Here is a 12,562-nt window from a genome sequence, read left to right as displayed (position 1 = left end):
TCCAGGAGAGAAAAGACTCATCGTGGTGTGTCACATTACCGGTTCCCTCTAGTTTTGAAGTAATACATCTTGTTGATGATTTAAAAAAAAACAAACAGACTTTTGAGTGGAGAAGATGGCTCAGCGGGTAAAGCACTTGCTGCACAACCATGAGGTTACGAGTTTGAATCCTCAGGAAACGTGGAAAGTCAGGCATGCTAGTGCATATCTGTAATCTTGGTGCTCTTAAAATTAGGTAGGAAGCAGATGGGAGAATCCCCAGAAATTTTGGGGCCTGCTGGTCAAACATGAGACCCTACCTCAAACAATGTGGATGGCAAGGACAGATACCCAAGGTCCGCTGACTTCTCATGTGCTATGGCACTCTAGCAACCACGATGACACCACATAGGAATACTCAGTGGAGGGGGAGGAGTGAGGGAGGAAGAGGGAAATGGAGAGAGAGAGATGGGGGAGGCAACAAGAGAAAATGCGCAGTCTAGAGCTTTTAAATAAGACCCTTCAGGTTTGGTTCCTGTGTCTATCCTTACCAAGCACCATTAGGGGACTTTCCTAGTTCACAGGCCCACGGTTGCTTTGCTCATCGGTCACACCAGGACTGGGTCCAGTGTGTGCACACTGGGCTGCAGTTACCCAGGTGAGCCTGATGAGCCATGGTGGAAAAGCTTTCTGTCACAGGGTTTGCTTACTCACTTGACACTCAGCAGAAGGGGCCCCAGAGGGAAACATGGCTGCTAAAGCCCCAATGCTGGGATCCCCTAATTAGTGCTGTACTCACCCCATTGTTCTTTGAATAGACTGGTCCCCTGGTGCTTTGGAGATGCCTTGCTCTCAGCCATAAGTGCTGGCTTTTTTTTTCTTCGGGTGACAGATGGGTTCAGGGAGCTGAAGCAGAACTCCAAAGTTGGGCTTCGTTCAGTTCAGCTGCCGTGGCCATTAGGGAAGATTTCACAGAGCAGAAATGGGGCTCCCTCAGTTTACTCATTTGTCTTTGGGGGGAGTGTCTGTCTCTGACTTTTAAGATATTGCTGCATGTCTGTGTGAAAGTAAGGGGCCTTTCATCACCTTCTGATCAGTTTTAAGAGGAATAGAAAAGTGACCATTCTGTTTAATGGACCAAGTGTAGGTTCTGGTTGTCTCAAGACACCTAGCCTTTGCCATGTATCATCAATACACTTATTAAAGACACAAGGAGGGGGGTGGAGATGACTCAATAAGTAAAAAAACACTTGCCACCAAACAGTGGCCTGAATTCCACCCCAGGAACCATACGTTGTTCTCTGGCTTTCATACATGTGTCATGCCTGTGCATATGCACACATGCAATAAATAAATAAATAAATAAATAAATAAATAAACTTTTTAAAAGAGACACTCATGAGGAAAGCAGAGGAGGGAGATGTATTCAATGTGACCATTGTGCAAGTAAAGGCGTCCAGGAACCCCAAATCCATAATTAAGGTCCTGACATGAGATTTAGCACTGGCTGAAAGAAGGATGGTGGCTCAGTCTTTGCCACTGTCTTACTTAGGTTTTTACCGCTGTGAACACACACCATGACCAAGGCAAGACTTATAAAGGACAACATTTAATTGAGGCTGGCCTACAGGTTCAGAGGTTCAATCCCTTATCATCAAGGTGGAGGCATGGCCGCATCTAGGCAGGCATGGTGCAGGAGGAACTAAGAGTTCTACATCTTTATCTGAAGGCTGCTAGTGGAAGCCCATGCCCATAGTGACATACCTATTCCAACAAAGCTACACTTACTCCAACCAGGCCACACCTGCAAATAGTACCACTCCCTGGGTCAAGAATATTCAAACCATGACATCCTACTTGTCATGAGAGGCTATTGGTGAAGCCTAGTTGCAGTGGAAGACCCCAGCGTATTGGAGATACCGGTTCCATGGGTTGATCACCAAGAACAGCAGCAGCAATGAAGTGGATCAACCTGAGCTTAGAGTGCTACAGAGGGCAGAGCTGTCCAAACATGAGTCTATGGGGGCATACTTAAACATAGCATAATGCAAAATACATTTAGTCCAGCAGTCTCAACAATGCTAAAAGTAAAAAGTTCAAAGTCTCTTCTGAGATTCACCAATCACTTAACTGTAATCCCCAAAGCAAGACAGGAAACCAGCTGGGCACACTCCAAACTCTGCATCTCCAAGGCTGATGACAAATGATGATCTGTAGTCTTCAGATCTCCCAACTCCTTTTTCATCTTTGTTGACTGCAACAAACTTCTCCTGGACTGGTTCCACTCCCTTTCCTCAAGAGATAGCCCATGGCTCTAGCATCTCTAACATCTTCAGGTCTCCAAGGCAACTTCAATGTTACAGCTTCTTGTTTTAATGTCTGGGATCCACACATGATCTTATGGGCTCCTTCAAAGGGTTAGCATCACTTCTCCAGCTCTGCCCTCTGTAGCACTCTAAGCTCAGGTTGATCCACTTCATTGCTGCTGCGATTCTTGGTGCTCAACCCATGGTACTGGCATCTCCCAAACGCTAGGGTCTTCCACTGCAACTAGGCTTCACCAATAGCCTCTCATAGGCTCTCTTCATGATACCAAGCCTCAAATCCTTTGTATGACTCCTTCAGTCCTGGGCTATCAACTGCAACTGAGGCTACACCTTCACCAATGGCCTTATGCCATGGCCTCTCACAGTGCCAAGCCTCAGCTGTTCTTCATGGCCCCTTCATACCTTCAAAACCAGTAACACCTGGTGACTCTTACACATTACAAAGTACAGCTGCAGCACAAGATACAAGCTTATCTCTGGAACACAGCTTCTTTGTGCTCTCAGAAAACACTTCCCGGAAGATTTCACCTCTTCTTCTTTATTTGTTTGTTTTGAGACAGTTTCTCTGTGTAGCCCTGGCTGTTCTGGAACTCACTCTGTAAACCAGGCTGGCCTCGAACTCAGAAATCTGCCTGCCTCTGCCTCCCAAGTGCTGGGATTAAAGGCGTGCGCCACCACTACCGGGCTGCATCCTTTATCTTCACGCCCACTGAGATGACTATTGCTGGAGAAACATTTGCTCATTTTGCCTATCCAGTGTCCATTGCTCCCTCTAGCTTTAAATCCCATTTTTTCTTTTGGAAACACTGCATAATACCCATATGACCCAGGCAAGCTTTCACTCTCACACCTGCCTGGTTAGAGTCACGATGATTTTTTTTTAGAATTTGACTCAGTTACCAAACAGAACCAATGAAAGTCTTCGCTAGGAGTTTTGCTGGTTCTATCTGAAAAGGAATGCTCTCTTTCTGCTGGAGTTGCCAAATTTAAGCTAAGTGCTGCTGGTCACCGTCTTGAGTGGTCCCTAACATAAAACCAAATCTAGGTGAAAAGAAGACAGAGCTAAGAAGTAGAAACAAATGGTGGAGCCCATGGCTAAAGGAATAACTAAACATGGCAAGATCTTCAGTGAGTGCTGAAATAATCTTTTTATTCCTTTACCTTTTCACTTTTACCCATCACACATGGAATCGTGTTATACAAGGGCATATTCATATTGATATATTATACACTATGCTCATTTCTTTCCCCATGCCCAAACTTCTCTCTTACTTCCCTCGCCACGTTTAGTCTCCTTTGTTCCCTACTTAGTTTCTCTTCTACTTTCATGTCCTGTGTGTGTGTGTGTGTGTGTGTGTGTGTGTGTGTGTGTTCATGATTTTGTATATCTACATAAAACGAGAATCCGGGGCCATTAAGATGGTTTGGCTGGCAAAGATGCTTGTCACTAAGCCTGACAGCCTGAGTTCCATCTCTGAACCAACAGTGAAAGAAGACACCCAACTCCTACAAATTGTCCTCTGACTTCCATACACATGCTGTGAAGTGTGTGCACCCTCTACTGCAACACACAAAAAGTAACTGTCATTTTTCATATGAATTTAGAAATCACAAGTGAGAGGAAACATATACTATTTGTGTTTAAGAAACTGGGTTAATTCATATGTGATTGTCCTCAGTTGTACCCATGTGACTTTGTTACTCATTGTGGTTGAAAAGCTTGTATTGTGTACAGTAGACATTCTTTTGTTGATGGATAACTAGGTCAGTTCCACAGCTTACCTACTGTGAATAGCACTGTAGTAAATATTGATGTGAAACTATCTCTGGGATGTGTTGAAGTGCTTCAGGCAAATACCTGGGAGTTGTATAGCTGGCCCATGTGGTAGATCTAGTTTTTATTTTATTTATTTTTTGTTTGTTTGTTTGTTTTAAACCACCATCCTGACTTCCATAATGGCTGGACCAGTTTGCAACCCCACTAACAATGTATAAGGGTTCTCTTTTTTTTTTTTTTTTTCCTACATCTTTGCCAGTGATAATACTTTTCTTGACCACTATTCTGTCTGGGTGATATAAAATCTGTGTAGTTTCAATTTATATTTCCCTGATGACTAGCAATATTAAACATTATATGTGTGTGTGTGTGTTTGTATGTGTGTATCTGTGTATATACCATTTGTACTTCATCCTTTGAGAATTTTTGTTATTTTCATTAGCCCGTTATTTGATTAGTCTGTTTGATTTGTTGTTTTATCTTTTTGAGCATTCTTTGTATTCTTGGGATATTAATCCTTTATCAGATATCTAGCTAGCAACAGTTTGTTTCCTTTATTGTGTACAAAAGTTCAATTTCTCTCTCTTTCTTTCTTTCTTCCTTCCTTCTTTTCTTTCTTTCTTTTTCCCTTAAGGCAATGATGAGTTGACTTTTATCATTGCGCACAATACAGTGAATAAGCAAAGGCCTTTTTAGGGGCTTAGGTACTTTAACTCCCTAATCTGTAGGTGCTGGACTCTCCTTTATTCTCCTGGCTGCTTTGAGTAAAAGTTCTGTGGGACAAACAGGAGGCTGGACACACTTTCTAAACATGCCGAGATGTCTTAGCTACCCTTCTGTTGCTGTGATAAATCGGTCCAGAGAGTCCATAGCAGCAAGGGAGTCATGGCAGCTGGAGCAGGAAACAGTTTCATTCAAAGCACCATACACGGTCCCCTTGAGAAAACTACACAATTGCAGCTGACTGCCTTGGCTCCTGTAGGTGCAGCCTTGACCAGAGCAGTTGCAACAGGTATTGTTGCTATCACAAGTCTTGGTGAACATTAGCTGATGCGGCTACAATTTCAGACTGACCAGAGTCCAGGGCAAGCACTTCCCCCAGCAGCGGGCTTACAGGAAGCCTAAGGTGTCTGGTGCAAAGACAAATCTGCATTTGTAAGCCAGAAGTGCGGTGATGCAAACCTTCATTTGCATGCGTGTGAGGTGCACGTGATCAGTTTGAACACTCTTTCTTTTTGGCTTGCCACCATTCATTTTTCCCTTAGCTGGGAGACAGTGCTCCTGGAGCACTCTTAGACACAATAAAAGGTTTCTCCCCAGTCGGTCATTTCTTGCTTGGATTTAGCGAGTGAGTTGAGTTGGTAACAAGAAAATAATCAGCAGGGAGGACCTGTGAAGCCCCCGTGGCAGAGACAGCTGAGCAGCCACAGGCTAAGTTACACAAGTGGGAAGGCAGCAGCTGACAAAGGGGCAGAGCTGCTGCAGATGCAGTGGCAGCTGACCAGAGGGATGGCCAGGACAAATGCCGGAAGGAAGACAGAAGCAGAGAGAAGAAAGAGCTGAGGCTGAGGAGGGATAGAAGGCTGCAAAGGACTGTGGGAGAGACACTGCTGCCCTCTTAACCGGCAGAGTTCCTGAGAGCTATGAAGCTCTCTGAACCCTGGGAACCATGACACTGGTTCCTACTGTGGGCTGGGAATCCCAGTACAGTAGCCCAGGCAGAAGCAAAGGCTGAAGTGTCTGCTGCTGCCAGGGACTGGGGAACCTTAACATAGGCCTGCTAAGCAGCTTTAGTGCATCAGGGATGCCTGAGACCTGAGACCTGAGAACTGTAACACTAACAGGCTCGCTTGCATTCTCTTCTGCCCGTGGCTGCCTCTCCTACCTGATGCTGTCAAATGCCAAGGGACACCAAAGCTGCCAAAACCAGTGCTAGAGAGTATCTTATGTCCCAAGATCTCTATCCAAGTAGGGCCCAAGAAGCTCAGCCAGTTGGTGGGGAACAGTTTTACTTGATTTAATTTCAGTATCTCCTTTTTATTAGCTTTAAAGTTTTTATTATTATTACTGTTATTACAAAAGCCATCTGGGGAGATGGCTCAGTAGGTAAGAGTGCTTGCTGCTCTGCCAGAAAATCCAGGTTTGGTTCCCAGCACCTACACAGGACAGATCACAGCTTCCTATCACTGTAACTCCAGGGGGTATCATTTAACTTCTTCTGACTTCTGAGGCATGCACACAGAGGAAGAGGGGGGGAGGGGGGAGAGAGAGAGAGAGAGAAATAATTCTTTAAAAGTCTGTCACCCAGCTAATGAAGCAGAGGAACATGTCACAAGCAAGAACCCTTGTCCAACACTTAACTTTCTCCAGCCACAGATAGTCTTTCAGCTCTTTTGGAGATCTTTTTCTGTGTAAATGAACACATAACCACCATGAGACTTACCACATAGAGCACTAATCTACAACTTAAAAAAAAACATAAAATGTAGCTATCTGGCCACCCAATGTACACATATGTAGCTTACTCTCTTTTTGTGATGCCATCCATCACATGTCATCATATGTGTTTGATAATTTGACAATTAATTCTTTACAGGAGAGATTTGCATTGCCATCAGTCTTCATGATTATGGGAAATGATGCTGAGTGGCCGTGAACAGTCCCAGGCTTGATGGCTCATGTATACCTGTTCAATGCTCACTGTCACCAAGACTGCCCCCCCAAGTCCAGTGGGTTCTTTGTAATAAATATGCATGGTAAATAACAAACACAAGTATCTCAGTTATTTTTTTAATGCTTTGATAAGACATCATGACCTAGGCAATATATAAAAGAAAGTGTTTAATTTGGGACTCATGGTTCCAGAGGGCTAGAGTCCACATGACCGTCTTAGTGAGGAGCATGGCAGTAGGTGGCACTGGACACGTAGACACAACACTGGAACAGTAGTTGGAAGCTTACATCTTGACCCACAAGCGGGAGGCAGAGAGTGCTAACTGGGAATGGCATGGGCTTTTGAAACCTCAAAGTTCACCCCAGTGACACATCTCCTCCAATGAAGTCACACCTCTTAATCCCTCTTAAACAGTTCCAGCAAGTTTGGACTAAGCATTCAAATATATGAGCCTATGGGGTCATTTTCATCCAAGCCGCAACAATGAGTGATGAGATCAATGTTCACTGTCCCTTCCTCAGCTGTGTTGGATATTATCTTAATCCTGTATTTTGTTTGTTTGAGATGAGGTCTGCCTATGTGGCCCTGCTCCCTTCAACTCAAAGGCTCAAGAGGTTTGCCTGCCTCAGCCACCTAAGTTAACCTTCATGACTGACTCCAGATAACATCCCATGGGTGTTGGTGTGTGAGATGTATAGATGCCAGTAGTCTGAGGACTCTGCTCACAAAGAGAATTGCTTGGATGCCTTCTCGGATCCCCTTCCCTTCCAGTCCTACAGAACACAGTCCTTGCCATCTCCATAGATCCTGGCTCTTCCTCTCCAGGGCTCCCATTGTAAAATACAAAATTATTTACTGGCATGTCTGTTTTCTCACTCCCCGGAGGCTGAGCATCCATGAAAGGACTGAATCGTGTTGATAATCCAGTCACTGGTCCTTGGTAATTTTTGCTTACTTTTCATGTTGATTTTTCTCTCTCTCCTCACATCCTCCTTCCGTCACTTCACAATATAGGATCTTACTATGTAGGGCAGGTTGGCCTTGAACTTTCGACTTGTTTTCTTCAAGCTCCCAAGAGCTGGGCATTCTCAGTGTTATAACGGTACTCTTGCCTTCTGACACATATGGAGGCATCTGAGCCACAAGACCTGGGCAGACATTCTCAGTGTTATAACGGTACTCTTGCCTTCTGACACATATGGGGGCATCTGAAACACTCAGGCATTTGCTTTCACAAACACCATTTCTGGAATGCAAGAGCAGGGCTCTGTGTTCAAAGCTGCCTGCCTGGCTGTGATGCACCTGTTAGCTTCCACTTGATTGGGCTTACCTTGCATCTTGCATTCTGCCTGGAGCAAGCTCAGCTAAGATGCTAATGTGGAGTTCATGGCTCTTTATGGTGTCTTCTAATTCCCTTCGGACAAGTTCTTTCTCCAAACCTCACTGGAATTTTGCTCCCATCTCCATGAGGTTGCCTTTCTTTCCAGTGCTGCGCTCCCCTTTTCTGTTGTGGGTATTCTCTTGTATTTTTTGGCCTCAGACTGTGACCGCTCTGGGCTTACAATGTTTGCTGTTGAGTATACAATTCAGACATCTCTCTCCAGTAAAAATTTTCCATTCATAGAAGCCTCTGTCTGAAAGATCACGAGCCAACTTGAATCTTTATTCAAGAACCAGCTATTGCCCTGGAGGCATTCCGATCCTACACACTCTACAGAGTAACCATTGCTCATTGTTTCTGTAAGGGGCCAGTAAGGTTTGTCAGGGACCGAGCAGAGTTATGACTGGCTAAAAAGGTTGTCAACTCTGTGCTCATGCGTTTCCTCTGAACAGTCGAACTCTGTGAAGTGATAGATGAATACAGTTTAAGATCAAGCCTCGGGGACAAAAACACAACATACTAGAAAATATCTGGCAAATACTGTCCTACAAAGAATGTTCTGGACTGGGCAGATCCACATATGCTCTGCAAAGAGCTCTCCTGTCGGCCATCTGTGGTTAACAAGCATGCTCCTCACCGACCGTCTGCTTTTGGCTTCTTTTCAGCCTTAAATAAATAAAGATGATTTATCATGTGAGACCAGGGAGTCTGCCTTTGTAAAATGAAAGTCTAGCACACTGGGAATACAATGAGGGAGGAATTGTCTGGAAAGGGAATAGAGTCCTGCCTGCCATCATTACCAGCGAGTCTCCTCTCTTGTACTTTGTTCTCCAAGCAGTCTCTGGAAACAAAGCCTTCCCTTCAACTTCCTTTATTATCACTGATGAGAGCAGTGTTGTTCTCAGTACATGGTTATGGGGTAATGGTAAAGCTCTAGCTATTGGAGTGCCATGACTCTTCTTGTTGCTGCTACTGCTACTACCTCTCTCCCCTCCCCCCTTTCTGTGTGTGTGTGTGTGTGTGTGTGTGTGTGTGTGTGTGTGTGTGTGTGTAATGAAGAGACAGGTTGTCTGTGAGCTAGCACTATCCAAATGTACCAAGCTTGTAACTGTGATGACAGAAACCATCTATATGTCCTATCCAGTACTGGAGCCACTAGTCTCTTGAGCCCTTGATATGTGGCTCATGTGGTGGAAGAGGAAGTGACTTTTAAACTGCATTGAATTCTCTGAGTTGTAAGAGAAGTGGCACCACGAGACAGTGGCTCTTGTCTGGACAGCAATAGACCATTCTGCTCTTTGTGCTTTTGCTGACTCTGTGGCCCACAAATGCACTCTGTTCAACCAAAGTTCCCTAGGCAGCACAGGGTGCCATGTAAGTGCTTATGGTTGCCAAAATTACAGAGCCACACTGCCTAGAGCTTACCAGCCTTGTAGAGCAAAGGAGGGTTCTTGTACAGTGTGAAAGTGCAGTAATGAGCTTGTGTGAAGGGATATTCTCGAAAGTGGGTCAAGTACTATGTCCCAGGAGCATATGTAACAACTTTGAAAAAGAGGTGAAATTTAGTGATGTGTTCTGAAATTCTGGACTTTTATCTATTTTTCAGAAGGAGAGACTGGCCTTGGGCCTTAAGCTTGAGTGAGCCCCAATTTTCTTCACTGACAAGGCTTTTCATCAGGCCCTGGCAACAACCTAAGAAAGATCTGTCTCTGTTTTGATATCATTAAAAATCCATTCATCAACCCATCACCAGGCAATCCACCAGCAAATCAAATCAAGCCAACAGTAAGTATGTTTATAAGGATATATCAGCATTCCCACAAGTCTATGACAGTCATCTAGTCAGATGACTTTTTAAGGAACCTGAGGCACAGAGGAACACAATGTGGGACCCCTTCGGGAGCATGTGGATAGAAAGAGTCAGAACAGACTGGAAACATACACTGCCTGAAGACAGTTTTAACAAAAATTTCAATTAGGTTTATCCGTGGTTTACTTTATGTGTGAATGTTTGCCTGTATGTATGTATGTGTGCATGTATGTGCACCACCTGTATAGCTGTCACCCTCAGATGTCAGAAAAGGGTGTCAGATGCCCTGGAACTACAATTGCAGATGGTAGTGGGCCACCAAGTAGGTGCTGACAATTTAGCCAGTGTCCTTTAGACAAGTAATTGGTATTCTTAATTGCCGAAGTATTTCTCCAGCCCCAAGACAATTTTTGTGTGTGTCTCTCTCCTTCTTGATTTGAATTAAAATTAGAAAGCATGACTTTAAAAAATAAGCATCTGGGCTGACAAGTTTGGGCGGGGGGTTCAGAAGTTAAACATGGTGTTATATTTGTACACTGCCAGGGGCTCATGTTTCCCAGGAAAGACTAACTTTGTTGCCATAACTGACAAGGACTTAACAGTTAATGATATTAACTGTTTCAGGTGGAGCAAAGGAGAGGAATCTTGTCATCTCTCAGCCTTCATCCAGGAGCACCTTCCCTCTGTTCCCTCATCAACTGAGGAGCCATGGACTCTCCATTCCTTTTGTGCCTTTTGCTAAGCCCGGAGCACATGTTCATCAGAACCTCTTCTCTCATTTGCTTTATCTTATCTAACTCCAGTGATTTAAGCAATGATAGAATACACCATGCAAGAAAGCCTGGAAGGCCATCGTTGGCAGAGGGCACAATCTCAGATACCAGTTAAACACATCCAAAGAGGGTCATCAAATCCTAGAAGGAAAACCTTGGGGAAAATTTTTGAAATGAGTATTATATTGTTTCTGAAAATTCAATAATATAAGGGAATGGAATAGTTTAGAGATTACTTGGATCTTTTGTGTTTGTTTTACATGAAATATTTTAAATACACAGTTGACTATATATATTAAGAAGATACGAAACAAAATAATGAGAAAACTCAGCTTAAGTAATACAGAATCTGCTTTTGAAGCAGAGGCAGGCAGATCTCTGAGTTTTAACCCAGCCTGGTCTACATAGGGAGTTCCAGAAGAGCCAGGGCTACACAAAGAAACCATGTCTTAAGTGTGTGTGTGTGTGTGTCTGTGTGTGTATGTGTCTGTGTGTGTTTATGTGTATCTATATAAACAAACAAACAACTAAACATATAAGAAAAGAAATACAGCTGGGCAGTGGTGGCGCACACCTTTAATCCCAGCACTCGGGAGGCAGAGGCAGGCAGACTTCTGAGTTCAAGGCCAGCCTGGTCTACAGAGTGAGTTCCAGGACAGCCAGGGCTATACAGAGAAACCCTCCTGTCTCAGAAAAAAAAAAAGAAAGAAAGAAAGAAAGAAAGAAAGAAAGAAAGAAAGAAAGAAAGAAAGAAAGAAGAAAGAAAGAAAGAAAGAAAGAAAGAAAGAAAGAAAGAAAGAAAGAAAGAAAGAAAGAAAGAAAGGGAAAGGAAAGAAAAGAAAAGAAAAGAAAAGAAAAGAAAAGAAAAGAAAAGAAAAAAGAAAAGACAGAATCTTTAACAATATAAATAAAAGTTTATATTTTGGTTTGGCTTCTCTTGCTGGGATAAACACTATGACCAAAAGCAACTTGGAGAGAAGAGGGTTTATTTCAGCGTACACTTCAGGTGGCAGTTAATCATAGAGGAAAGCAGGGCAGAAACTGACGCAGAGACCACAGACTGCAACACCACTTACTTGCTTACTGGCTTGTTTCCCTTGGCTTGCTCAGCTGCCTTTGTGATACAGGCCAGGCTCACTTGCCCAGGGATGGACCCCTCCTCCATTGATTAACAGTTAAGGAAATGCCCTATGGACATGCCCACAGACCAATCTGCTGCAAGCAATTCTTCAACTGAGATTCTCTTTCCCTGCATGTCCAGCTTTGTGTCAAGTTGAAAATCTTATGACAAATATAAACATCTGGTGCCCTTTGCTTTAGAGCTAAGGTATAAGACAGCTCATAAGTTATAAAAATGTGTCTGAGTGGACCATTTTAGAGAATTACTATGATCATAATAAAAACCAGTTATCTTTTTGAAATATTTAAAATAATTCAACATCTTATCTTAAAAATAAAAGAAGCATTTATAATAAAGCTATTAAAATATAATATCTATAATTTGTTTATGAATGTTCAAAACAAATAAGTATAGATCTTTGGAACACAAAGAAAAGCCCAGAAATAAACTCAATTAAATATAAAGCCCATTATTTCACATGATACACTGTTGCCAGGATACCTAGAAAGGAAAAGTGGACAAGCCCATTCATGCGATGCTCTGCCTGCTTCCTGGGGCTATAAACACCAGGTTTTTAAAAGGACACTTGTCTTTTCCATGGTTCACCATTTTGAATTAGAGAGATGGGTGGACTATATTCACAGTGTAGAATGACAGATGCATTCTGCAGTGGGAGCACTAGGAACACTTAGGATAGGGCTTTATCCCAGACTGGGACAAT

The 12,562-nt window shown here is 43.4% G+C and overlaps 1 long non-coding RNA gene across 4 annotated transcripts in view; it reads left to right on the top strand.

Annotated features, from left to right (window-relative positions):
- Gm36584 overlaps positions 1–11,127 on the top strand; it is a 30,459-nt gene extending 19,332 nt beyond the window's left edge. For all 4 annotated transcript variants that reach the window (XR_001778202.2, XR_001778198.2, XR_003946820.1 and 1 more), the window contains 2 exons: positions 9,745–9,923; positions 10,573–11,127. This is a non-coding gene — a long non-coding RNA (predicted gene, 36584). The remainder of the gene's footprint in view (positions 1–9,744; positions 9,924–10,572) is intronic.
- Positions 11,128–12,562: the final 1,435 nt, after the last annotated feature.

Source organism: Mus musculus, chromosome 7 (genome assembly GCF_000001635.26).
Source record: "Mus musculus strain C57BL/6J chromosome 7, GRCm38.p6 C57BL/6J".
Classification (NCBI taxonomy): Eukaryota; Metazoa; Chordata; class Mammalia; order Rodentia; family Muridae; genus Mus; species Mus musculus.
Note: the sequence above shows the minus strand (reverse complement) of the source record. Positions and strands in the feature narration are given on the sequence as shown.